A 27,182-nucleotide genomic window follows, 5' to 3' on the forward strand; every position below is an offset into this window, starting at 1 on the left:
AACGCATCAATAAAATAAAATAAAATAAAAGCACGCGATGTATTGCATCAAGGAGCAGCCTTCGGGCATGCGTTGACACACAGCTTTCTTAGTCATGTTTCAAGAAAAAAAGAAAAGCACACACTCTTCACCCCCCCCCTCCCCCCCCCCCCCCCCGATCACCCGGTGTTCCTCTGAGAGAAGGTTAGATTTGATCCAACTATAATAGTGCGCTAAATGTGTATGTCACAATAATTTATTTTCCCATAAAAAATAAGTTCTTTGTCAAGACGACTGTAACCTTTCTTTTCTTTACAAGTAAAACAGAGCATCCGGGAATGCATCTTTTGTTTTACGCCATTAAATAAAAAAATGATACTTGTGTCCATTTCCCCTCTATATGTTTTATTTAAAATGCCGCGATTTTGGCAAAGTACAGTAGAGACTTTTTAACACACGACTAATTTCATGTTGTCATTAATAACTGCACTTCTTAACAAAGGGATGAAATGAGCACTTTGCAGAGTCGAGTCGAGCCAGCCAGGAGTCGAGTGGAATCTTCTGCTCCGTAGGCAGACGCGTTATCCATTGCGCCACTGGCCCACTGCTATGTGTTCAAGACTGGGCGGAGTACTAGACCAGTGCATATGCGCTCTGGGATATGGTCGGTAGTGTGCACGCTAGAAAGGTTGAATAAGCTGGGAAAATTATAGCTCTTTCACGTTAAGTAGTGAAGAGTCAAATAATGAGCTCTATGAAGGGATCACTTAAGGAACTCACCGAATGTACAGGCAATAAAAGTCACAACAACTTTAACAGCCACTGCTCTATTGGGCAAAGAGTACTGATGTCACTTTGTATATTTTGCTCCCTGCTCTGATTGGATCAAAGTCTTTTCGATTTGGTCAGAACTCGCGACTTAACTACTTCTTTTCCGCTGCAGTGCAAGTGCAGAGGGCGGTCTGGCGGGAAATACAACTGTTTGCAAACATAATATATCGCAACTGGAAAGAACGACTGTTTCGCAGACACAATACATTTGTTATTTATTTTTCTAGAACCGTGGCCATTGGCCATGTACTAGTATCGCAGATGCCACGTTATTTTGACCAGTTTTAATGGAAAAAGTCACTAGCAGCTGCATCCGTGACAGCCATTATGAAGGTCCGCACCTTCGAGACCACGCTTGTAAAGGTGCTTTTTTTTAAAATTCACTAGCATTTATTGTTCGATGAAAATATTGGGCCCTTTGGCAAATCGACAGTTATCTGTTTTACAGTTAAAGCAGACCTCTCGAGAAACTCTGAATGGCCCACTTTAAAAAATGAATATTGGCGTTAAATTCCTAGTATGTAACTTAATTCAAATGCGTAGCTGTTTATGTAACGAGGTTTACAGATCAGTTTATTATAAAAGCACACAGGACGGAACTTCATGGTCTTACAGGCGTGCTGTAGTTTCTTATAATGTTTATAGATCATTGTAATGTTTATATTATTGGATGAAAAAAGGTACCTCATCAATCGAGCCAGCCAGGAGTCGAACCTGGAATCTTCTGCTCCGTAGGCAGACGCGTTATCCATTGCGCCACTGGCCCGCTGTGTATGAAGTCTTCAGAGAAAAAATAATAGCCAAATCACAGGTGAGGTGCAACAAGTTGGTGGTGTGACAGACAGTAAGGATGAAGCGGTGCACTCTACAATAGAAAACACACAGTTCTAGGAGCTAAGTACAATATCAACTCATTTCAAGTCGCAGCTCTGAAGCCAGCCTACAGGTTTGTGGAATTTCAGAGCCCTGCTCACTTTACTGCTTTGCAGAGATGAATGCTGCATTCGAGGGGAAAGGCTTCTTGGCTTTGCCTCCTCTAACTGCAGAAATGCAGCTGGAGCCTGACATCTTACAATTCCTTCCGTTATATATAACAATATATAACATTTTGCAGACAGTACTACATTACAACTACCAACAAACTACTATATGCTATAAACAAACAAAATCAGTTCTGCAGTCTTTCAGATACCGTGGCCTGCCAGGAGGCATCCTGTTGGCCTTGCGCCTGTGGTAGGTGTGGGCGGAAAATCCGTTCCGCTCGCGGATTTTGCGGATTTTCGGGAAATTCGCAATCCGCGAGATTCGCGAATCTCCCGCAAAATCCGCAAATCCGCGAGCAGCGGATTTTGCTCGCACTGCTCGCACTGTTCGCGTGAGTTCGCGCCCCGCGAATAAGTGCAAAATTGCAGAAATACGCTCTTAGCAAAACTGAAAGTAACTACTTACCAGGTTCAAAAGTTCAGGCTCATCATTAGTAGCCATTTCCTGTAGTGCTTCCTGAGGGGCCCCTCCAGAGTTCAGTTGCCAGTTGAAACTATTATGTGACCCTGCTCTGAACCTCAGAATAGTTACACATATGCCACAAAGGTCCTGAATTACAGCTAAGGGAGACAAGCAGGAGCCAGGCTGGAAGTTAAAATCCATTAATCAGCCCCTAATTCATTATTGTCAGTTGGGGCAGGGCAGGTGTTGTAACTAATTTTGCAACAATGAAAGCACTTAGCAAGTGCAAAAGATCACTAATCAGGGCGCACTAAGGAAGCAGGTGCCAGCTAAAAAAATATTCTGTGACACATTAATCAGCCCCAAATTAATTCAGGTCACTTGAGGCAGGGAAGGTGTGCTTTGCTTTGCCGAAAATAATGTACACTGGACAACCAGAGGGTGTGGTGATGAAAGAGAGGGTGGCATGGGTGGGCCAGAGGGTGGCATGAGTAGTCAGAGAGTGGCAGTGGTGACAGAGAGTGGCAGTGATGAAGAAGAGTGTCCCAAACAGGCTGGACACGTAGAAACAACAAGTTCGCAAAACTTGCGACCCGACAGGTAAGTTCGCAAATTGCGAAATTGTAAAAACCCTCGCGAACTGGCAGAAACACGGGCGAACACAAAAGAAAAAAAATCCGCAAATTCGCGGGAATTCGCGGATTTTGCGGATTGCGAATCCGCAAATCCGCAAAATTCGCGAACGCGAGATCCGCAAAATTCGCCCATGCTTAGCCTGTGGTCACACAATGAAGGGAGCAGGCGCTGTAAGTATTGGTTGGGTACTACCTTTGGTAATGACTAGGCCACTGACGCCAGAAGCCTCAGCACACACTGATATGTACGCACGTGGGCTACTTTCGTGCTTGACCGGTGTTCCGAGGAGCGCTGTACCCCCATCGAGCTCTGTACCCCCTGTGGTGCCATAGCACCGGGGGTAGGAATACCTAGGCCGCAGAGTGGGGCTTAATCTACACTGTTTCTAAAAGTAGATTTTAGCGTTGGATGGAGAGAGAGGTGGGCGAGGGGATAGACGATCATATTGGATGCTGTCCATGACGTTCACGGATGCCCCAGTGTCAATCAGAGCATGTACCGGGGATCCTGCGATCTGTACGTCGCACATTAGTGGCGGCCGTCTCCGCGCACCATCTCTGCCAACGAAGGACACGAAGTACACCTCATCATCATCGTCTTCCAAACTAAACACCGCGCGGGAAGCGTCACTGCAAGGACCAGGGTCTTCAAGCGACAGCTGATGCACACTGCCAGAGGCCAGGGGCCGGCAGGGTGTGCAATGAGGATGGGGGTGAGGAGCCAGAAGACAGACAGGGCCCCTGTAGACACGTGGTGGGCCTCTCCAACGTCAGGGCACTACTCGCTTCTCCCCCTCCAGGGGGCTCGCCAAGGCGTCACAGAGCGGGGGGGTGGGAAGCGCGTCCCCAGGCCCAAATGAAAGGCTCCTTGTGTTTGAGTGTCCTCCATATATTGCAGTATTATACCTTTATGTTTACTTTATATGCTTTTGTAACCTGCACAAGTGTCACTTTTTCCTCCTGTAATGCACCGTTTCTTACCTCTTGTATTTTGTTGGCTCACGATTGTCCCTTTTGCCTCATGCAATGTAACGTTTGCTTTTGTAATTTGTTCACTTGTAATGTTCTCATGTAGCAGTTCTGTTCCTATTGTGAAGTATTGTGAAGCGCTCTGACACCTTCGGTTAAAGTCTCCGCTATATAAAAACGCCTAAATAAAATAAAATAAAATAAAATCACACGATGTATTGCATCAAGGAGCAGCCTTCGGGCATGCGTTGACACACAGCTTTCTTAGTCATGTTTCAAGAAAAAAAGAAAAGCACACACTCTTCACCCCCCGACCCCCCCCACCCCCCACCCCCCCGATCACCCGGTGTTCCTCTGGGAGAAGGTTAGATTTGGTTCAACTATAATAGTGCGCTACATGTGTATGTCGCAATAATTTATTTTCCCATAAAAAATAAGTTCTTTGTCAAGACGACTGTAACCTTTCTTTTCTTTACAAGTAAAACAGAGCATCCGGGAATGCATCTTTTGTTTTACGCCATTAAATAAAAAAATGATACTTGTGTCCATTTCCCCTCTATATGTTTTATTGAAAATGCCGCGATTTTGGCAAAGTACAGTAGAGACTTTTTAACACACGACTAATTTTATGTTGTCATTAATAACTGCACTTCTTAACAAAGGGATGAAATGAGCACTTTGCAGAGTCGAGTCGAGCCAGCCAGGAGTCGAACCTGGAATCTTCTGCTCCGTAGGCAGACGCGTTATCCATTGCGCCACTGGCCCACTTCTATGTGTTCAAGACTGGGCGGAGTACTAGACCAGTAAATATGCGCTCTGGGATATGATCCGTAGTGTGCACGCTAGAAAGGTTGAATAAGCTGGAAAAATTATAGCTGTTTCACATTAAGTAGTGAAGAGTCAAATACTGAGGTCTATGAAGGGATCACTTAAGGAACTCACCGAATGTACAGGCAATAAAAGTCACAACAACTTTAACAGCCACTGCTCTCTTGGGCAAAGAGTACTGATGTCACTTTGTATATTTTGTTCCCTGCTCTGATTGGATCAAAGTCTTTTCGATTTGGTCAGAACTCGCGACTTAACTACTTCTTTTCCGCTGCAGTGCAAGTGCAGAGGGCGGTGTGGCGGGAAATACAACTGTTTGCAAACATAATATATCGCAACTGGAAAGAACCACTGTTCCGCAGACACAATACATTTGTTATTTATTTTTCTAGAACCGTGGCCATTGGCCATGCACTAGTATCGCAGATGCCACGTTATTTTGACCAGTTTTAATGGAAAAAGTCACTAGCAGCTGCATCCGTGACAGCCATTATGAAGGTCCGCACCTTCGAGACCACGCTTGTAAAGGTGCTTTTTTTAAAAATTCACTAGCATTTATTGTTCGATGAAAATATTGGGCCCTTTGGCAAATCGACAGTTATCTGTTTTACAGTTAAAGCAGACCTCTCGAGAAACTCTGAATGGCCCACTTTAAAAAATGAATATTGGCGTTAAATTCCTAGTATGTAACTTAATTCAAATGCGTAGCTGTTTATGTAACGAGGTTTACAGATCAGTTTATTATAAAAGCACACAGGACGGAACTTCATGGTCTAACAGGCGTGCTGTAGTTTCTTATAATGTTTATAGATCATTGTAATGTTTATATTATTGGTTGAAAAAAGGTACCTCATCAATCGAGCCAGCCAGGAGTCGAACCTGGAATCTTCTGCTCCGTAGGCAGACGCGTTATCCATTGCGCCACTGGCCCGCTGTGTATGAAGTCTTCAGAGAACAGGTAATAGCCAAATCACAGGTGAGGTGCTACAAGTTGGTGGTGTGACAGACAGTAAGGATGTAGCGGTGCACTCTACAATAGAAAACACACAGTTCTAGGAGCTAAGTACAATATCAACTAATTTCAAGTCGCAGCTCTGAAGCCAGCCTACAGGTGTGTGGAGTTTCAGAGCCCTGCTCACTTTACTGCTTTGCAGAGATGAATGCTGCATTCGAGGGGAAAGGCTTCTTGGCTTTGCCTCCTCTAACTGCAGAAATGCAGCTGGAGCCTGACATCTTACAACTCCTTCCGTTATATATAACAATATATAACATTTTGCAGACAGTACTACATTACAACTACCAACAAACTACTATATGCTATAAACAAACAAAATCAGTTCTGCAGTCTTTCAGATACCGTGGCCTGCCAGGAAGCATCCTGTTGGCCTTGCGCCTGTGGTCACACAATGAAGGGAGCAGGCGCTGTAAGTATTGGTTGGGTACTACCTTTGGTAATGACTAGGCCACTGACGCCAGAAGCCTCAGCACACACTGATATGTACGCACGTGGGCTACTTTCGTGCTTGACCGGTGTTCCGAGGAGCGCTGTACCCCCATCGAGCTCTGTACCCCCTGTGGTGCCGTAGCACCAGGGGTAGGAATACCTAGGCCGCAGAGTGGGGCCTAATCTACACTGTTTCTAAAAGTAGATTTTAGCGTTGGATGGAGAGAGAGGTGGGCGAGGGGATAGACGATCATATTGGATGCTGTCCATGACGTTCACGGATGCCCCAGTGTCGATCAGAGCATGTACCGGGGATCCTGCGATCTGTACGTCGCACATTAGTGGCGGCCGTCTCCGCGCACCATCTCTGCCAACGAAGGACACGAAGTACACCTCATCATCATCGTCTTCCAAACTAAACACCGCGCGGGAAGCGTCACTGCAAGGACCAGGGTCTTCAAGCGACAGCTGATGCACACTGCCAGAGGCCAGGGGCCGGCAGGGTGTGCAATGAGGATGGGGGTGAGGAGCCAGAAGACAGACAGGGCCCCTGTAGACACGTGGTGGGCCTCTCCAACGTCAGGGCACTACTCGCTTCTCCCCCTCCAGGGCGCTCGCCAAGGCGTCACAGAGTGGGGGGGCGGGAAGCGCGTCCCCAGGCCCAAATGAAAGGCTCCTTGTGTTTGAGTGTCCTCCATATATTGCAGTATTATACCTTTATGTTTACTTTATATGCTTTTGTAACCTGCACAAGTGTCGCCATTAAATAAAAAAATGATATTTGTGTCCATTTCCCCTCTATATGTTTTATTTAAAATGCCACGATTTTGGCTAAGTACAGTAGAGACTTTTTAACACACGACTAATTTCATGTTGTCATTAATAACTGCACTTCTTAACAAAGGGATGAAATGAGCACTTTGCAGAGTCAAGTCGAGCCAGCCAGGAGTCGAACCTGGAATCTTCTGCTCCGTAGGCAGACGCGTTATCCATTGCGCCACTGGCCCACTGCTATGTGTTCAAGACTGGGCGGAGTACTAGACCAGTACATATGCGCTCTGGGATATGGTCGGTAGTGTGCACGCTAGAAAGGTTGAATAAGCTGGGAAAATTATAGCTCTTTCACATTAAGTAGTGAAGAGTCAAATACTGAGGTCTATGAAGGGATCACTTAAGGAACTCACCGAATGTACAGGCAATAAAAGTCACAACAACTTTAACAGCCACTGCTCTCTTGGGCAAAGAGTACTGATGTCACTTTGTATATTTTGTTCCCTGCTCTGATTGGATCAAAGTCTTTTCGATTTGGTCAGAACTCGCGACTTAACTACTTCTTTTCCGCTGCAGTGCAAGTGCAGAGGGCGGTGTGGCGGGAAATACAACTGTTTGCAAACATAATACATCGCAACTGGAAAGAACAACTGTTTCGCAGACACAATACATTTGTTATTTATTTTTCTAGAACCGTGGCCATTGGCCATGCACTAGTATCGCAGATGCCACGTTATTTTGACCAGTTTTAATGGAAAAAGTCACTAGCAGCTGCATCCGTGACAGCCATTATGAAGGTCCGCACCTTCGAGACCACGCTTGTAAAGGTGCTTTTTTAAAAAATTCACTAGCATTTATTGTTCGATGAAAATATTGGGCCCTTTGGCAAATCGACAGTTATCTGTTTTACAGTTAAAGCAGACCTCTCGAGAAACTCTGAATGGCCCACTTTAAAAAATGAATATTGGCTTTAAATTCCTAGTATGTAACTTAATTCAAATGCGTAGCTGTTTATGTAACGAGGTTTACAGATCAGTTTATTATAAAAGCACACAGGACGGAACTTCATGGTCTAACAGGCGTGCTGTAGTTTCTTATAATGTTTATAGATCATTGTAATGTTTATATTATTGGTTGAAAAAAGGTACCTCATCAATCGAGCCAGCCAGGAGTCGAACCTGGAATCTTCTGCTCCGTAGGCAGACGCGTTATCCATTGCGCCACTGGGTCGCTGTGTATGACGTCTTCAGAGAAAAAATAATAGCCAAATCACAGGTGAGGTGCAACAAGTTGGTGGTGTGACAGACAGTAAGGATGTAGCGGTGCACTCTACAATAGAAAACACACAGTTCTAGGAGCTAAGTACAATATCAACTCATTTCAAGTCGCAGCTCTGAAGCCAGCCTACAGGTTTGTGGAGTTTCAGAGCCCTGCTCACTTTACTGCTTTGCAGAGATGAATGCTGCATTCGAGGGGAAAGGCTTCTTGGCTTTGCCTCCTCTAACTGCAGAAATGCAGCTGGAGCCTGACATCTTACAACTCCTTCCGTTATATATAACAATATATAACATTTTGCAGACAGTACTACATTACAACTACCAACAAACTACTATATGCTATAAACAAACAAAATCAGTTCTGCAGTCTTTCAGATACCGTGGCCTGCCAGGAGGCATCCTGTTGGCCTTGCGCCTGTGGTCACACAATGAAGGGAGCAGGCGCTGTAAGTATTGGTTGGGTACTACCTTTGGTAATGACTAGGCCACTGACGCCAGAAGCCTCAGCACACACTGATATGTACGCACGTGGGCTACTTTCGTGCTTGACCGGTGTTCCGAGGAGCGCTGTACCCCCATCGAGCTCTGTACCCCCTGTGGTGCCGTAGCACCGGGGGTAGGAATACCTAGGCCGCAGAGTGGGGCCTAATCTACACTGTTTCTAAAAGTAGATTTTAGCGTTGGATGGAGAGAGAGGTGGGCGAGGGGATAGACGATCATATTGGATGCTGTCCATGACGTTCACGGATGCCCCAGTGTCAATCAGAGCATGTACCGGGGATCCTGCGATCTGTACGTCGCACATTAGTGGCGGCCGTCTCCGCGCACCATCTCTGGCCACGAAGGACACGAAGTACACCTCATCATCATCGTCTTCCAAACTAAACACCGCGCGGGAAGCGTCACTGCAAGGACCAGGGTCTTAAAGCGACAGCTGATGCACACTGCCAGAGGCCAGGGGCCGGCAGGGTGTGCAATGAGGATGGGGGTGAGGAGCCAGAAGACAGACAGGGCCCCTGTAGACACGTGGTGGGCCTCTCCAACGTCAGGGCACTACTCGCTTCTCCCCCTCCAGGGCGCTCGCCAAGGCGTCACAGAGTGGGGGGGCGGGAAGCGCGTCCCCAGGCCCAAATGAAAGGCTCCTTGTGTTTGAGTGTCCTCCATATATTGCAGTATTATACCTTTATGTTTACTTTATATGCTTTTGTAACCTGCACAAGTGTCGCCATTAAATAAAAAAATGATATTTGTGTCCATTTCCCCTCTATATGTTTTATTTAAAATGCCACGATTTTGGCTAAGTACAGTAGAGACTTTTTAACACACGACTAATTTCATGTTGTCATTAATAACTGCACTTCTTAACAAAGGGATGAAATGAGCACTTTGCAGAGTCAAGTCGAGCCAGCCAGGAGTCGAACCTGGAATCTTCTGCTCCGTAGGCAGACGCGTTATCCATTGCGCCACTGGCCCACTGCTATGTGTTCAAGACTGGGCGGAGTACTAGACCAGTACATATGCGCTCTGGGATATGGTCGGTAGTGTGCACGCTAGAAAGGTTGAATAAGCTGGGAAAATTATAGCTCTTTCACATTAAGTAGTGAAGAGTCAAATACTGAGGTCTATGAAGGGATCACTTAAGGAACTCACCGAATGTACAGGCAATAAAAGTCACAACAACTTTAACAGCCACTGCTCTCTTGGGCAAAGAGTACTGATGTCACTTTGTATATTTTGTTCCCTGCTCTGATTGGATCAAAGTCTTTTCGATTTGGTCAGAACTCGCGACTTAACTACTTCTTTTCCGCTGCAGTGCAAGTGCAGAGGGCGGTGTGGCGGGAAATACAACTGTTTGCAAACATAATACATCGCAACTGGAAAGAACAACTGTTTCGCAGACACAATACATTTGTTATTTATTTTTCTAGAACCGTGGCCATTGGCCATGCACTAGTATCGCAGATGCCACGTTATTTTGACCAGTTTTAATGGAAAAAGTCACTAGCAGCTGCATCCGTGACAGCCATTATGAAGGTCCGCACCTTCGAGACCACGCTTGTAAAGGTGCTTTTTTAAAAAATTCACTAGCATTTATTGTTCGATGAAAATATTGGGCCCTTTGGCAAATCGACAGTTATCTGTTTTACAGTTAAAGCAGACCTCTCGAGAAACTCTGAATGGCCCACTTTAAAAAATGAATATTGGCTTTAAATTCCTAGTATGTAACTTAATTCAAATGCGTAGCTGTTTATGTAACGAGGTTTACAGATCAGTTTATTATAAAAGCACACAGGACGGAACTTCATGGTCTAACAGGCGTGCTGTAGTTTCTTATAATGTTTATAGATCATTGTAATGTTTATATTATTGGTTGAAAAAAGGTACCTCATCAATCGAGCCAGCCAGGAGTCGAACCTGGAATCTTCTGCTCCGTAGGCAGACGCGTTATCCATTGCGCCACTGGGTCGCTGTGTATGACGTCTTCAGAGAAAAAATAATAGCCAAATCACAGGTGAGGTGCAACAAGTTGGTGGTGTGACAGACAGTAAGGATGTAGCGGTGCACTCTACAATAGAAAACACACAGTTCTAGGAGCTAAGTACAATATCAACTCATTTCAAGTCGCAGCTCTGAAGCCAGCCTACAGGTTTGTGGAGTTTCAGAGCCCTGCTCACTTTACTGCTTTGCAGAGATGAATGCTGCATTCGAGGGGAAAGGCTTCTTGGCTTTGCCTCCTCTAACTGCAGAAATGCAGCTGGAGCCTGACATCTTACAACTCCTTCCGTTATATATAACAATATATAACATTTTGCAGACAGTACTACATTACAACTACCAACAAACTACTATATGCTATAAACAAACAAAATCAGTTCTGCAGTCTTTCAGATACCGTGGCCTGCCAGGAGGCATCCTGTTGGCCTTGCGCCTGTGGTCACACAATGAAGGGAGCAGGCGCTGTAAGTATTGGTTGGGTACTACCTTTGGTAATGACTAGGCCACTGACGCCAGAAGCCTCAGCACACACTGATATGTACGCACGTGGGCTACTTTCGTGCTTGACCGGTGTTCCGAGGAGCGCTGTACCCCCATCGAGCTCTGTACCCCCTGTGGTGCCGTAGCACCGGGGGTAGGAATACCTAGGCCGCAGAGTGGGGCCTAATCTACACTGTTTCTAAAAGTAGATTTTAGCGTTGGATGGAGAGAGAGGTGGGCGAGGGGATAGACGATCATATTGGATGCTGTCCATGACGTTCACGGATGCCCCAGTGTCAATCAGAGCATGTACCGGGGATCCTGCGATCTGTACGTCGCACATTAGTGGCGGCCGTCTCCGCGCACCATCTCTGGCCACGAAGGACACGAAGTACACCTCATCATCATCGTCTTCCAAACTAAACACCGCGCGGGAAGCGTCACTGCAAGGACCAGGGTCTTAAAGCGACAGCTGATGCACACTGCCAGAGGCCAGGGGCCGGCAGGGTGTGCAATGAGGATGGGGGTGAGGAGCCAGAAGACAGACAGGGCCCCTGTAGACACGTGGTGGGCCTCTCCAACGTCAGGGCACTACTCGCTTCTCCCCCTCCAGGGCGCTCGCCAAGGCGTCACAGAGCGGGGGGGCGGGAAGCGCGTCCCCAGGCCCAAATGAAAGGCTCCTTGTGTTTAAGTGTCCTCCATATATTGCAGTATTATACCTTTATGTTTACTTTATATGCTTTTGTAACCTGCACAAGTGTCACTTTTTCCTCCTGTAATGCACCGTTTCTTACCTCTTGTATTTTGTTGGCTCACGATTGTACCTTTTGCCTCATGCAATGTAACGTTTGCTTTTGTAATTTGTTCACTTGTAATGTTCTCATGTAGCAGTTCTGTTCCTATTGTGAAGTATTGTGAAGCGCTCTGACACCTTCGGTTAAAGTCTCCGCTATATAAAAACGCATCAATAAAATAAAATAAAATAAAAGCACGCGATGTATTGCATCAAGGAGCAGCCTTCGGGCATGCGTTGACACACAGCTTTCTTAGTCACGTTTCAAGAAAAAAAGAAAAGCACACACTCTTCACCCCCCCCCTCCCCCCCCCCCCCCGATCACCCGGTGTTCCTCTGAGAGAAGGTTAGATTTGATCCAACTATAATAGTGCGCTACATGTGTATGTCACAATAATTTATTTTCCCATAAAAAATAAGTTCTTTGTCAAGACGACTGTAACCTTTCTTTTCTTTACAAGTAAAACAGAGCATCCGGGAATGCATCTTTTGTTTTACGCCATTAAATAAAAAAATGATACTTGTGTCCATTTCCCCTCTATATGTTTTATTTAAAATGCCGCGATTTTGGCAAAGTACAGTAGAGACTTTTTAACACACGACTAATTTCATGTTGTCATTAATAACTGCACTTCTTAACAAAGGGATGAAATGAGCACTTTGCAGAGTCGAGTCGAGCCAGCCAGGAGTCGAGTGGAATCTTCTGCTCCGTAGGCAGACGCGTTATCCATTGCGCCACTGGCCCACTGCTATGTGTTCAAGACTGGGCGGAGTACTAGACCAGTGCATATGCGCTCTGGGATATGGTCGGTAGTGTGCACGCTAGAAAGGTTGAATAAGCTGGGAAAATTATAGCTCTTTCACGTTAAGTAGTGAAGAGTCAAATAATGAGCTCTATGAAGGGATCACTTAAGGAACTCACCGAATGTACAGGCAATAAAAGTCACAACAACTTTAACAGCCACTGCTCTATTGGGCAAAGAGTACTGATGTCACTTTGTATATTTTGCTCCCTGCTCTGATTGGATCAAAGTCTTTTCGATTTGGTCAGAACTCGCGACTTAACTACTTCTTTTCCGCTGCAGTGCAAGTGCAGAGGGCGGTGTGGCGGGAAATACAACTGTTTGCAAACATAATATATCGCAACTGGAAAGAACGACTGTTTCGCAGACACAATACATTTGTTATTTATTTTTCTAGAACCGTGGCCATTGGCCATGTACTAGTATCGCAGATGCCACGTTATTTTGACCAGTTTTAATGGAAAAAGTCACTAGCAGCTGCATCCGTGACAGCCATTATGAAGGTCCGCACCTTCGAGACCACGCTTGTAAAGGTGCTTTTTTTTAAAATTCACTAGCATTTATTGTTCGATGAAAATATTGGGCCCTTTGGCAAATCGACAGTTATCTGTTTTACAGTTAAAGCAGACCTCTCGAGAAACTCTGAATGGCCCACTTTAAAAAATGAATATTGGCGTTAAATTCCTAGTATGTAACTTAATTCAAATGCGTAGCTGTTTATGTAACGAGGTTTACAGATCAGTTTATTATAAAAGCACACAGGACGGAACTTCATGGTCTTACAGGCGTGCTGTAGTTTCTTATAATGTTTATAGATCATTGTAATGTTTATATTATTGGATGAAAAAAGGTACCTCATCAATCGAGCCAGCCAGGAGTCGAACCTGGAATCTTCTGCTCCGTAGGCAGACGCGTTATCCATTGCGCCACTGGCCCGCTGTGTATGAAGTCTTCAGAGAAAAAATAATAGCCAAATCACAGGTGAGGTGCAACAAGTTGGTGGTGTGACAGACAGTAAGGATGAAGCGGTGCACTCTACAATAGAAAACACACAGTTCTAGGAGCTAAGTACAATATCAACTCATTTCAAGTCGCAGCTCTGAAGCCAGCCTACAGGTTTGTGGAGTTTCAGAGCCCTGCTCACTTTACTGCTTTGCAGAGATGAATGCTGCATTCGAGGGGAAAGGCTTCTTGGCTTTGCCTCCTCTAACTGCAGAAATGCAGCTGGAGCCTGACATCTTACAATTCCTTCCGTTATATATAACAATATATAACATTTTGCAGACAGTACTACATTACAACTACCAACAAACTACTATATGCTATAAACAAACAAAATCAGTTCTGCAGTCTTTCAGATACCGTGGCCTGCCAGGAGGCATCCTGTTGGCCTTGCGCCTGTGGTAGGTGTGGGCGGAAAATCCGTTCCGCTCGCGGATTTTGCGGATTTTCGGGAAATTCGCAATCCGCGAGATTCGCGAATCTCCCGCAAAATCCGCAAATCCGCGAGCAGCGGATTTTGCTCGCACTGCTCGCACTGTTCGCGTGAGTTCGCGCCCCGCGAATAAGTGCAAAATTGCAGAAATACGCTCTTAGCAAAACTGAAAGTAACTACTTACCAGGTTCAAAAGTTCAGGCTCATCATTAGTAGCCATTTCCTGTAGTGCTTCCTGAGGGGCCCCTCCAGAGTTCAGTTGCCAGTTGAAACTATTATGTGACCCTGCTCTGAACCTCAGAATAGTTACACATATGCCACAAAGGTCCTGAATTACAGCTAAGGGAGACAAGCAGGAGCCAGGCTGGAAGTTAAAATCCATTAATCAGCCCCTAATTCATTATTGTCAGTTGGGGCAGGGCAGGTGTTGTAACTAATTTTGCAACAATGAAAGCACTTAGCAAGTGCAAAAGATCACTAATCAGGGCGCACTAAGGAAGCAGGTGCCAGCTAAAAAAATATTCTGTGACACATTAATCAGCCCCAAATTAATTCAGGTCACTTGAGGCAGGGAAGGTGTGCTTTGCTTTGCCGAAAATAATGTACACTGGACAACCAGAGGGTGTGGTGATGAAAGAGAGGGTGGCATGGGTGGGCCAGAGGGTGGCATGAGTAGTCAGAGAGTGGCAGTGGTGACAGAGAGTGGCAGTGATGAAGAAGAGTGTCCCAAACAGGCTGGACACGTAGAAACAACAAGTTCGCAAAACTTGCGACCCGACAGGTAAGTTCGCAAATTGCGAAATTGTAAAAACCCTCGCGAACTGGCAGAAACACGGGCGAACACAAAAAAAAAAAAAATCCGCAAATTCGCGGGAATTCGCGGATTTTGCGGATTGCGAATCCGCAAATCCGCAAAATTCGCGAACGCGAGATCCGCAAAATTCGCCCATGCTTAGCCTGTGGTCACACAATGAAGGGAGCAGGCGCTGTAAGTATTGGTTGGGTACTACCTTTGGTAATGACTAGGCCACTGACGCCAGAAGCCTCAGCACACACTGATATGTACGCACGTGGGCTACTTTCGTGCTTGACCGGTGTTCCGAGGAGCGCTGTACCCCCATCGAGCTCTGTACCCCCTGTGGTGCCATAGCACCGGGGGTAGGAATACCTAGGCCGCAGAGTGGGGCTTAATCTACACTGTTTCTAAAAGTAGATTTTAGCGTTGGATGGAGAGAGAGGTGGGCGAGGGGATAGACGATCATATTGGATGCTGTCCATGACGTTCACGGATGCCCCAGTGTCAATCAGAGCATGTACCGGGGATCCTGCGATCTGTACGTCGCACATTAGTGGCGGCCGTCTCCGCGCACCATCTCTGCCAACGAAGGACACGAAGTACACCTCATCATCATCGTCTTCCAAACTAAACACCGCGCGGGAAGCGTCACTGCAAGGACCAGGGTCTTCAAGCGACAGCTGATGCACACTGCCAGAGGCCAGGGGCCGGCAGGGTGTGCAATGAGGATGGGGGTGAGGAGCCAGACGACAGACAGGGCCCCTGTAGACACGTGGTGGGCCTCTCCAACGTCAGGGCACTACTCGCTTCTCCCCCTCCAGGGGGCTCGCCAAGGCGTCACAGAGCGGGGGGGCGGGAAGCGCGTCCCCAGGCCCAAATGAAAGGCTCCTTGTGTTTGAGTGTCCTCCATATATTGCAGTATTATACCTTTATGTTTACTTTATATGCTTTTGTAACCTGCACAAGTGTCACTTTTTCCTCCTGTAATGCACCGTTTCTTACCTCTTGTATTTTGTTGGCTCACGATTGTCCCTTTTGCCTCATGCAATGTAACGTTTGCTTTTGTAATTTGTTCACTTGTAATGTTCTCATGTAGCAGTTCTGTTCCTATTGTGAAGTATTGTGAAGCGCTCTGACACCTTCGGTTAAAGTCTCCGCTATATAAAAACGCCTAAATAAAATAAAATAAAATAAAATCACACGATGTATTGCATCAAGGAGCAGCCTTCGGGCATGCGTTGACACACAGCTTTCTTAGTCATGTTTCAAGAAAAAAAGAAAAGCACACACTCTTCACCCCCCGACCCCCCCCCCCCCCCCCCCCCCCCCCCCCCGATCACCCGGTGTTCCTCTGGGAGAAGGTTAGATTTGGTTCAACTATAATAGTGCGCTACATGTGTATGTCGCAATAATTTATTTTCCCATAAAAAATAAGTTCTTTGTCAAGACGACTGTAACCTTTCTTTTCTTTACAAGTAAAACAGAGCATCCGGGAATGCATCTTTTGTTTTACACTATTAAATAAAAAAATGATATTTGTGTCCATTTCCCCTCTATATGTTTTATTTAAAATGCCGTGATTTTGGCAAAGTACAGTAGAGACTTTTTAACACACGACTAATTTCATGTTGTCATTAATAACTGCACTTCTTAACAAAGGGATGAAATGAGCACTTTGCAGAGTCGAGTCGAGCCAGCCAGGAGTCGAACCTGGAATCTTCTGCTCCGTAGGCAGACGCGTTATCCATTGCGCCACTGGCCCACTGCTATGTGTTCAAGACTGGGCGGAGTACTAGACCAGTACATATGCGCTCTGGGATATGGTCGGTAGTGTGCACGCTAGACAGGTTGAATAAGCTGGGAAAATTATAGCTGTTTCACATTAAGTAGTGAAGAGTCAAATACTGAGGTCTATGAAGGGATCACTTAAGGAACTCACCGAATGTACAGGCAATAAAAGTCACAACAACTTTAACAGCCACTGCTCTCTTGGGCAAAGAGTACTGATGTCACTTTGTATATTTTGTTCCCTGCTCTGATTGGATCAAAGTCTTTTCGATTTGGTCAGAACTCGCGACTTAACTACTTCTTTTCCGCTGCAGTGCAAGTGCAGAGGACGGTGTGGCGGGAAATACAACTGTTTGCAAACATAATATATCGCAACTGGAAAGAACGACTGTTTCGCAGACACAATACATTTGTTATTTATTTTTCTAGAACCGTGGCCATTGGCCATGTACTAGTATCGCAGATGCCACGTTATTTTGACCAGTTTTAATGGAAAAAGTCACTAGCAGCTGCATCCGTGACAGCCATTATGAAGGTCCGCACCTTCGAGACCACGCTTGTAAAGGTGCTTTTTTTTAAAATTCACTAGCATTTATTGTTCGATGAAAATATTGGGCCCTTTGGCAAATCGACAGTTATCTGTTTTACAGTTAAAGCAGACCTCTCGAGAAACTCTGAATGGCCCACTTTAAAAAATGAATATTGGCGTTAAATTCCGTATGTAACTTAATTCAAATGCGTAGCTGTTTATGTAACGAGGTTTACAGATCAGTTTATTATAAAAGCACACAGGACGGAACTTCATGGTCTAACAGGCGTGCTGTAGTTTCTTATAATGTTTATAGATCATTGTAATGTTTATATTATTGGTTGAAAAAAGGTACCTCATCAATCGAGCCAGCCAGGAGTCGAACCTGGAATCTTCTGCTCCGTAGGCAGACGCGTTATCCATTGCGCCACTGGCCCGCTGTGTATGAAATCTTCAGAGAACAGGTAATAGCCAAATCACAGGTGAGGTGCTACAAGTTGGTGGTGTGACAGACAGTAAGGATGTAGCGGTGCACTCTACAATAGAAAACACACAGTTCTAGGAGCTAAGTACAATATCAACTCATTTCAAGTCGCAGCTCTGAAGCCAGCCTACAGGTTTGTGGAGTTTCAGAGCCCTGCTCACTTTACTGCTTTGCAGAGATGAATGCTGCATTCGAGGGGAAAGGCTTCTTGGCTTTGCCTCCTCTAACTGCAGAAATGCAGCTGGAGCCTGACATCTTACAACTCCTTCCGTTATATATAACAATATATAACATTTTGCAGACAGTACTACATTACAACTACCAACAAACTACTATATGCTATAAACAAACAAAATCAGTTCTGCAGTCTTTCAGATACCGTGGCCTGCCAGGAAGCATCCTGTTGGCCTTGCGCCTGTGGTCACACAATGAAGGGAGCAGGCGCTGTAAGTATTGGTTGGGTACTACCTTTGGTAATGACTAGGCCACTGACGCCAGAAGCCTCAGCACACACTGATATGTACGCACGTGGGCTACTTTCGTGCTTGACCGGTGTTCCGAGGAGCGCTGTACCCCCATCGAGCTCTGTACCCCCTGTGGTGCCGTAGCACCAGGGGTAGGAATACCTAGGCCGCAGAGTGGGGCCTAATCTACACTGTTTCTAAAAGTAGATTTTAGCGTTGGATGGAGAGAGAGGTGGGCGAGGGGATAGACGATCATATTGGATGCTGTCCATGACGTTCACGGATGCCCCAGTGTCGATCAGAGCATGTACCGGGGATCCTGCGATCTGTACGTCGCACATTAGTGGCGGCCGTCTCCGCGCACCATCTCTGCCAACGAAGGACACGAAGTACACCTCATCATCATCGTCTTCCAAACTAAACACCGCGCGGGAAGCGTCACTGCAAGGACCAGGGTCTTCAAGCGACAGCTGATGCACACTGCCAGAGGCCAGGGGCCGGCAGGGTGTGCAATGAGGATGGGGGTGAGGAGCCAGAAGACAGACAGGGCCCCTGTAGACACGTGGTGGGCCTCTCCAACGTCAGGGCACTACTCGCTTCTCCCCCTCCAGGGCGCTCGCCAAGGCGTCACAGAGCGGGGGGGCGGGAAGCGCGTCCCCAGGCCCAAATGAAAGGCTCCTTGTGTTTGAGTGTCCTCCATATATTGCAGTATTATACCTTTATGTTTACTTTATATGCTTTTGTAACCTGCACAAGTGTCGCCATTAAATAAAAAAATGATATTTGTGTCCATTTCCCCTCTATATGTTTTATTTAAAATGCCACGATTTTGGCAAAGTACAGTAGAGACTTTTTAACACACGACTAATTTCATGTTGTCATTAATAACTGCACTTCTTAACAAAGGGATGAAATGAGCACTTTGCAGAGTCAAGTCGAGCCAGCCAGGAGTCGAACCTGGAATCTTCTGCTCCGTAGGCAGATGCGTTATCCATTGCGCCACTGGCCCACTGCTATATGTTCAAGACTGGGCGGAGTACTAGACCAGTACATATGCGCTCTGGGATATGGTCGGTAGTGTGCACGCTAGAAAGGTTGAATAAGCTGGGAAAATTATAGCTGTTTCACATTAAGTAGTGAAGAGTCAAATACTGAGGTCTATGAAGGGATCACTTAAGGAACTCACAGAATGTACAGGCAATAAAAGTCACAACAACTTTAACAGCCACTGCTCTCTTGGGCAAAGAGTACTGATGTCACTTTGTATATTTTGTTCCCTGCTCTGATTGGATCAAAGTCTTTTCGATTTGGTCAGAACTCGCGACTTAACTACTTCTTTTCCGCTGCAGTGCAAGTGCAGAGGGCGGTGTGGCGGGAAATACAACTGTTTGCAAACATAATACATCGCAACTGGAAAGAACAACTGTTTCGCAGACACAATACATTTGTTATTTATTTTTCTAGAACCGTGGCCATTGGCCATGCACTAGTATCGCAGATGCCACGTTATTTTGACCAGTTTTAATGGAAAAAGTCACTAGCAGCTGCATCCGTGACAGCCATTATGAAGGTCCGCACCTTCGAGACCACGCTTGTAAAGGTGCTTTTTTTAAAAATTCACTAGCATTTATTGTTCGATGAAAATATTGGGCCCTTTGGCAAATCGACAGTTATCTGTTTTACAGTTAAAGCAGACCTCTCGAGAAACTCTGAATGGCCCACTTTAAAAAATGAATATTGGCGTTAAATTCCTAGTATGTAACTTAATTCAAATGCGTAGCTGTTTATGTAACGAGGTTTACAGATCAGTTTATTATAAAAGCACACAGGACGGAACTTCATGGTCTAACAGGCGTGCTGTAGTTTCTTATAATGTTTATAGATCATTGTAATGTTTATATTATTGGTTGAAAAAAGGTACCTCATCAATCGAGCCAGCCAGGAGTCGAACCTGGAATCTTCTGCTCCGTAGGCAGACGCGTTATCCATTGCGCCACTGGGTCGCTGTGTATGAAGTCTTCAGAGAAAAAATAATAGCCAAATCACAGGTGAGGTGCAACAAGTTGGTGGTGTGACAGACAGTAAGGATGTAGCGGTGCACTCTACAATAGAAAACACACAGTTCTAGGAGCTAAGTACAATATCAACTCATTTCAAGTCGCAGCTCTGAAGCCAGCCTACAGGTTTGTGGAGTTTCAGAGCCCTGCTCACTTTACTGCTTTGCAGAGATGAATGCTGCATTCGAGGGGAAAGGCTTCTTGGCTTTGCCTCCTCTAACTGCAGAAATGCAGCTGGAGCCTGACATCTTACAATTCCTTCCGTTATATATAACAATATATAACATTTTGCAGACAGTACTACATTACAACTACCAACAAACTACTATATGCTATAAACAAACAAAATCAGTTCTGCAGTCTTTCAGATAAGGTGGCCTGCCAGGAAGCATCCTGTTGGCCTTGCGCCTGTGGTCACACAATGAAGGGAGCAGGCGCTGTAAGTATTGGTTGGGTACTACCTTTGGTAATGACTAGGCCACTGACGCCAGAAGCCTCAGCACACACTGATATGTACGCACGTGGGCTACTTTCGTGCTTGACCGGTGTTCCGAGGAGCGCTGTACCCCCATCGAGCTCTGTACCCCCTGTGGTGCCGTAGCACCGGGGGTAGGAATACCTAGGCCGCAGAGTGGGGCCTAATCTACACTGTTTCTAAAAGTAGATTTTAGCGTTGGATGGAGAGAGAGGTGGGCGAGGGGATAGACGATCATATTGGATGCTGTCCATGACGTACACGGATGCCCCAGTGTCAATCAGAGCATGTACCGGGGATCCTGCGATCTGTACGTCGCACATTAGTGGCGGCCGTCTCCGCGCACCATCTCTGCCAACGAAGGACACGAAGTACACCTCATCATCATCGTCTTCCAAACTAAACACCGCGCGGGAAGCGTCACTGCAAGGACCAGGGTCTTCAAGCGACAGCTGATGCACACTGCCAGAGGCCAGGGGCCGGCAGGGTGTGCAATGAGGATGGGGGTGAGGAGCCAGAAGACAGACAGGGCCCCTGTAGACACGTGGTGGGCCTCTCCAACGTCAGGGCACTACTCGCTTCTCCCCCTCCAGGGCGCTCGCCAAGGCGTCACAGAGCGGGGGGCGGGAAGCGCGTCCCCAGGCCCAAATGAAAGGCTCCTTGTGTTTGAGTGTCCTCCATATATTGCAGTATTATACCTTTATGTTTACTTTATATGCTTTTGTAACCTGCACAAGTGTCACTTTTTCCTCCTGTAATGCACCGTTTCTTACCTCTTGTATTTTGTTGGCTCACGATTGTCCCTTTTGCCTCATGCAATGTAACGTTTGCTTTTGTAATTTGTTCACTTGTAATGTTCTCATGTAGCAGTTCTGTTCCTATTGTGAAGTATTGTGAAGCGCTCTGACACCTTCGGGTAAAGTCTGCGCTATATAAAAACGCCTAAATAAAATAAAATAAAATAAAATCACACGATGTATTGCATCAAGGAGCAGCCTTCGGGCATGCGTTGACACACAGCTTTCTTAGTCATGTTTCAAGAAAAAAAGAAAAGCACACACTCTCCCCCACCCCCCCCCCCGATCACCCGGTGTTCCTCTGAGAGAAGGTTAGATTTGGTTCAACTATAATAGTGCGCTACATGTGTATGTCACAATAATTTATTTTCCCATAAAAAATAAGTTCTTTGTCAAGACGACTGTAACCTTTCTTTTCTTTACAAATAAAACAGAGCATCCGGGAATGCATCTTTTGTTTTACGCTATTAAATAAAAAAATGATATTTGTGTCCATCTCCCCTCTATATGTTTTATTTAAAATGCCGTGATTTTGGCAAAGTACAGTAGAGACTTTTTAACACACGACTAATTTCATGTTGTCATTAATAACTGCACTTCTTAACAAAGGGATGAAATGAGCACTTTGCAGAGTCGAGTCGAGCCAGCCAGGAGTCGAACCTGGAATCTTCTGCTCCGTAGGCAGACGCTTTATCCATTGCGCCACTGGCCCACTGCTATGTGTTCAAGACTGGGCGGAGTACTAGACCAGTATATATGCGCTCTGGGATATGGTCGGTAGTGTGCACGCTAGAAAGGTTGAATAAGCTGGGAAAATTATAGCTGTTTCACATTAAGTAGTGAAGAGTCAAATACTGAGGTCTATGAAGGGATCACTTAAGGAACTCACCGAATGTACAGGCAATAAAAGTCACAACAACTTTAACAGCCACTGCTCTCTTGGGCAAAGAGTACTGATGTCACTTTGTATATTTTGTTCCCTGCTCTGATTGGATCAAAGTCTTTTCGATTTGGTCAGAACTCGCGACTTAACTACTTCTTTTCCGCTGCAGTGCAAGTGCAGAGGGCGGTGTGGCGGGAAATACAACTGTTTGCAAACATAATACATCGCAACTGGAAAGAACGACTGTTTCGCAGACACTATACATTTGTTATTTATTTTTCTAGAACCGTGGCCATTGGCCATGTACTAGTATCGCAGATGCCACGTTATTTTGACCAGTTTTAATGGAAAAAGTCACTAGCAGCTGCATCCGTGACAGCCATTATGAAGGTCCGCACCTTCGAGACCACGCTTGTAAAGGTGCTTTTTTTTTAAATTCACTAGCATTTATTGTTCGATGAAAATATTGGGCCCTTTGGCAAATCGACAGTTATCTGTTTTACAGTTAAAGCAGACCTCTCGAGAAACTCTGAATGGCCCACTTTAAAAAATGAATATTGGCGTTAAATTCCTAGTATGTAACTTAATTCAAATGCGTAGCTGTTTATGTAACGAGGCTTACAGATCAGTTTATTATAAAAGCACACAGGACGGAACTTCATGGTCTAACAGGCGTGCTGTAGTTTCTTATAATGTTTATAGTAGGCATGGGCAGAAAATCCGTTCCGCTCGCGGATTTTGCGGATTTTCGGGAAATCCGCAATCCGCGAGATTTGCGAATCTCCCGCAAAATCCGCAAATCCGCGAGCAGCGGATTTTGCTCGCACTGCTCGCACTGTTCGCGTGAGTTTGCGTGAGTTCGCGCCCCGCGAATAAGTGCAAAATTGCAGAAATACGATCTTAGCAAAACTGAAAGTAACTACTTACCAGGTTCAAAAGTTCAGGCTCATCATTTGTAGCCATTTCCTGTAGTGCTTCCTGAGGGGCCCCTCCAGAGTTCAGTTGCCAGTTGAAACTATTATGTGACCCTGCTCTGAACCTCAGAATAGTTACACATATGCCACAAAGGTCCTGAATTACAGCTAAGGGAGACAAGCAGGAGCCAGGCTGGAAGTTAAAATCCATTAATCAGCCCCTAATTCATTATTGTCAGTTGGGGCAGGGCAGGTGTTGTAACTAATTTTGCAACAATGAAAGCACTTAGCAAGTGCAAAAGATCACTAATCAGGGCGCACTAAGGAAGCAGGTGCCAGCTAAAAAAATATTCTGTGACACATTAATCAGCCCCAAATTAATTCAGGTCACTTGAGGCAGGGAAGGTGTGCTTTGCTTTGCCGAAAATAATGTACACTGGACAACCAGAGGGTGTGGTGATGAAACAGAGGGTGGCATGGGTGGGCCAGAGGGTGGCATGAGTAGTCAGAGAGTGGCAGTGGTGACAGAGAGTGGCAGTGATGAAGAAGAGTGTCCCAAACAGGCTGGACACGTAGAAACAACAAGTTCGCGAAACTTGCGACCCGACAGGTAAGTTCGCAATTTGCGAAAGTGTACAAAACCCTCGCGAACTGGCAGAAACACGGGCGTACACAAAAAAAAAATCCGCAAATTCGTGGGAATTCGCGGATTTTGCGGATTGCGAATCCGCAAATCCGCAAAATTCGCGAACGCGAGATCCGCAAAATTCGCTCATGCTTAGTTTATAGATCATTGTAATGTTTATATTATTGGTTGAAAAAAGGTACCTCATCAATCGAGCCAGCCAGGAGTCGAACCTGGAATCTTCTGCTCCGTAGGCAGACGCGTTATCCATTGCGCCACTGGCCCGCTGTGTATGAAGTCTTCAGAGAAAAAATAATAGCCAAATCACAGGTGAGGTGCAACAAGTTGGTGGTGTGACAGACAGTAAGGATGTAGCGGTGCACTCTACAATAGAAAACACACAGTTCTAGGAGCTAAGTACAATATCAACTCATTTCAAGTCGCAGCTCTGAAGCCAGCCTACAGGTTTGTGGAGTTTCAGAGCCCTGCTCACTTTACTGCTTTGCAGAGATGAATGCTGCTGCCTTCGAGGGGAAAGGCTTCTTGGCTTTGCCTCCTCTAACTGCAGAAATGCAGCTGGAGCCTGACATCTTACAACTCCTTCCGTTATATATAACAATATATAACATTTTGCAGACAGTACTACATTACAACTACGAACAAACTACTATATGCTATAAACAAACAAAATCAGTTCTGCAGTCTTTCAGATACCGTGGCCTGCCAGGAAGCATCCTGTTGGCCTTGCGCCTGTGGTCACACAATGAAGGGAGCAGGCGCTGTAAGTATTGGTTGGGTACTACCTTTGGTAATGACTAGGCCACTGACGCCAGAAGCCTCAGCACACACTGATATGTACGCACGTGGGCTACTTTCGTGCTTGACCGGTGTTCCGAGGAGCGCTGTACCCCCATCGAGCTCTGTACCCCCTGTGGTGCCGTAGCACCGGGGGTAGGAATACCTAGGCCGCAGAGTGGGGCCTAATCTACGCTGTTTCTAAAAGTAGATTTTAGCGTTGGATGGAGAGAGAGGTGGGCGAGGGGATAGACGATCATATTGGATGCTGTCCATGACGTTCACGGATGCCCCAGTGTCAATCAGAGCATGTACCGGGGATCCTGCGATCTGTACGTCGCACATTAGTGGCGGCCGTCTCCGCGCACCATCTCTGCCAACGAAGGACACGAAGTACACCTCATCATCATCGTCTTCCAAACTAAACACCGCGCGGGAAGCGTCACTGCAAGGACCAGGGTCTTCAAGCGACAGCTGATGCACACTGCCAGAGGCCAGGGGCCGGCAGGGTGTGCAATGAGGATGGGGGTGAGGAGCCAGAAGACAGACAGGGCCCCTGTAGACACGTGGTGGGCCTCTCCAACGTCAGGGCACCACTCGCTTCTCCCCCTCCAGGGCGCTCGCCAAGGCGTCACAGAGCGGGGGGCGGGAAGCGCGTCCCCAGGCCCAAATGAAAGGCTCCTTGTGTTTGAGTGTCCTCCATATATTGCAGTATTATACCTTTATGTTTACTTTATATGCTTTTGTAACCTGCACAAGTGTCACTTTTTCCTCCTGTAATGCACCGTTTCTTACCTCTTGTATTTTGTTGGCTCATGATTGTCCCTTTTGCCTCATGCAATGTAACGTTTGCTTTTGTAATTTGTTCACTTGTAATGTTCTCATGTAGCAGTTCTGTTCCTATTGTGAAGTATTGTGAAGCGCTCTGACACCTTCGGTTAAAGTCTCCGCTATATAAAAACGCCTAAATAAAATAAAATAAAATAAAATCACACGATGTATTGCATCAAGGAGCAGCCTTCGGGCATGCGTTGACACACAGCTTTCTTAGTCATGTTTCAAGAAAAAAAGAAAAGCACACACTCTTCACCCCCGACCCCCCCCCCCCACCCCCCCCCCGATCACCCGGTGTTCCTCTGGGAGAAGGTTAGATTTGGTTCAACTATAATAGTGCGCTACATGTGTATGTCACAATAATTTATTTTCCCATAAAAAATAAGTTCTTTGTCAAGACGACTGTAACCTTTCTTTTCTTTACAAGTAAAACAGAGCATCCGGGAATGCATCTTTTGTTTTACGCCATTAAATAAAAAAATGATATTTGTGTCCATTTCCCCTCTATATGTTTTATTTAAAATGCCACGATTTTGGCAAAGTACAGTAGAGACTTTTTAACACACGACTAATTTCATGTTGTCATTAATAACTGCACTTCTTAACAAAGGGATGAAATGAGCACTTTGCAGAGTCGAGTCGAGCCAGCCAGGAGTCGAACCTGGAATCTTCTGCTCCGTAGGCAGACACGTTTTCCATTGCGCCACTGGCCCACTGCTATGTGTTCAAGACTGGGCGGAGTACTAGACCAGTACATATGGAAAGGGGCGACCACTCGGTCCCCCCGAACGTATGGCAGAGTACCACGATCCCCCCGGGAAGCCATTTTGGGCGGGAGGCGCGTCTCGGCTGGTATGCCCGAAGCGGCGTAGCCGGGGCGCGCTCTTTCCCGCCCTAGAGTGGGCTGGCCTAGACACTGACGCGGCTGGCCACGCCCTCGGGGCAGGCAGGGGCGGGTTTACGCCCGCCCTGAAAACGGATAAAAAGGGACGCAAGACCGGAAGACATCCTCTTGTTCCTGTGCTCTGAAGCTGCACCTCCTCGCTGCACGTGAGCTCGAGACGGAACGAAGAGCCAATTTTGACCCACCCACCAGCCCCTGAGGACAGCCAGTTGTTTTAAAATAAATCGATAATTGTATTTTCGTTTACAGGTTGTGGTATTATCATGTTGATATCGAGTGTGTAATAAAGTTGGTCGATTTTATGTATGTTGTGCGATTAAAGATATTCGGTTTTTAGTGTCCGTTTATAAGCATGCTTATTCTGGTCATAGTGGCCAATGTATTGTTGGTTAGTTGGTCGATTTTATGTATGTTTTGTGATTAAAGATATTCGGTTTTTAGTGTCCGTTTAAAAGCATACTTATTCTGGTCATAGTGGCCAATGTATTGTTGGTTAGTTAGCATTGTCGTATTTATTTTGGTCGGGCGGTAAGGTCATGATCGGTGAGCAGTAATTGGAAGATCCCTATGAGTGGGCGTCACCCAACACGGATGGGAGCGCTCGGGAGAGGTGGCCTTTGGCCCCTCAACGGGGAGGCGGTCCTGTCTAA

General features: G+C 46.1%; 10 non-coding genes across 10 annotated transcripts; all 10 read right to left on the reverse strand.

The window, feature by feature from the left end:
* Positions 1 to 1,503: 1,503 nt before the first annotated feature.
* Positions 1,504 to 1,576, reverse strand: TRNAR-ACG (transfer RNA arginine (anticodon ACG)). The gene has a single exon. It is a non-coding gene; the product is annotated as a tRNA-Arg (tRNA).
* Positions 1,577 to 4,552: 2,976 nt separating this feature from the next.
* On the reverse strand, positions 4,553 to 4,625 carry TRNAR-ACG (transfer RNA arginine (anticodon ACG)). The gene has a single exon. It is a non-coding gene; the product is annotated as a tRNA-Arg (tRNA).
* Positions 4,626 to 5,546: 921 nt separating this feature from the next.
* Positions 5,547 to 5,619, reverse strand: TRNAR-ACG (transfer RNA arginine (anticodon ACG)). The gene has a single exon. It is a non-coding gene; the product is annotated as a tRNA-Arg (tRNA).
* A 1,447-nt stretch (positions 5,620 to 7,066) lies between these two features.
* On the reverse strand, positions 7,067 to 7,139 carry TRNAR-ACG (transfer RNA arginine (anticodon ACG)). Its single transcript has one exon. It is a non-coding gene; the product is annotated as a tRNA-Arg (tRNA).
* A 2,441-nt stretch (positions 7,140 to 9,580) lies between these two features.
* On the reverse strand, positions 9,581 to 9,653 carry TRNAR-ACG (transfer RNA arginine (anticodon ACG)). The gene has a single exon. It is a non-coding gene; the product is annotated as a tRNA-Arg (tRNA).
* A 3,962-nt stretch (positions 9,654 to 13,615) lies between these two features.
* TRNAR-ACG (transfer RNA arginine (anticodon ACG)) lies at positions 13,616 to 13,688 on the reverse strand. Its single transcript has one exon. It is a non-coding gene; the product is annotated as a tRNA-Arg (tRNA).
* A 2,984-nt stretch (positions 13,689 to 16,672) lies between these two features.
* On the reverse strand, positions 16,673 to 16,745 carry TRNAR-ACG (transfer RNA arginine (anticodon ACG)). The gene has a single exon. It is a non-coding gene; the product is annotated as a tRNA-Arg (tRNA).
* Positions 16,746 to 17,664: 919 nt separating this feature from the next.
* TRNAR-ACG (transfer RNA arginine (anticodon ACG)) lies at positions 17,665 to 17,737 on the reverse strand. The gene has a single exon. It is a non-coding gene; the product is annotated as a tRNA-Arg (tRNA).
* Positions 17,738 to 19,184: 1,447 nt separating this feature from the next.
* TRNAR-ACG (transfer RNA arginine (anticodon ACG)) lies at positions 19,185 to 19,257 on the reverse strand. Its single transcript has one exon. It is a non-coding gene; the product is annotated as a tRNA-Arg (tRNA).
* Positions 19,258 to 24,211: 4,954 nt separating this feature from the next.
* Positions 24,212 to 24,284, reverse strand: TRNAR-ACG (transfer RNA arginine (anticodon ACG)). Its single transcript has one exon. It is a non-coding gene; the product is annotated as a tRNA-Arg (tRNA).
* Positions 24,285 to 27,182: the final 2,898 nt, after the last annotated feature.

The sequence above is a fragment of the Lissotriton vulgaris genome, chromosome 5, assembly GCF_964263255.1.
Source record: "Lissotriton vulgaris chromosome 5, aLisVul1.2, whole genome shotgun sequence".
Taxonomy (NCBI): Eukaryota; Metazoa; Chordata; class Amphibia; order Caudata; family Salamandridae; genus Lissotriton; species Lissotriton vulgaris.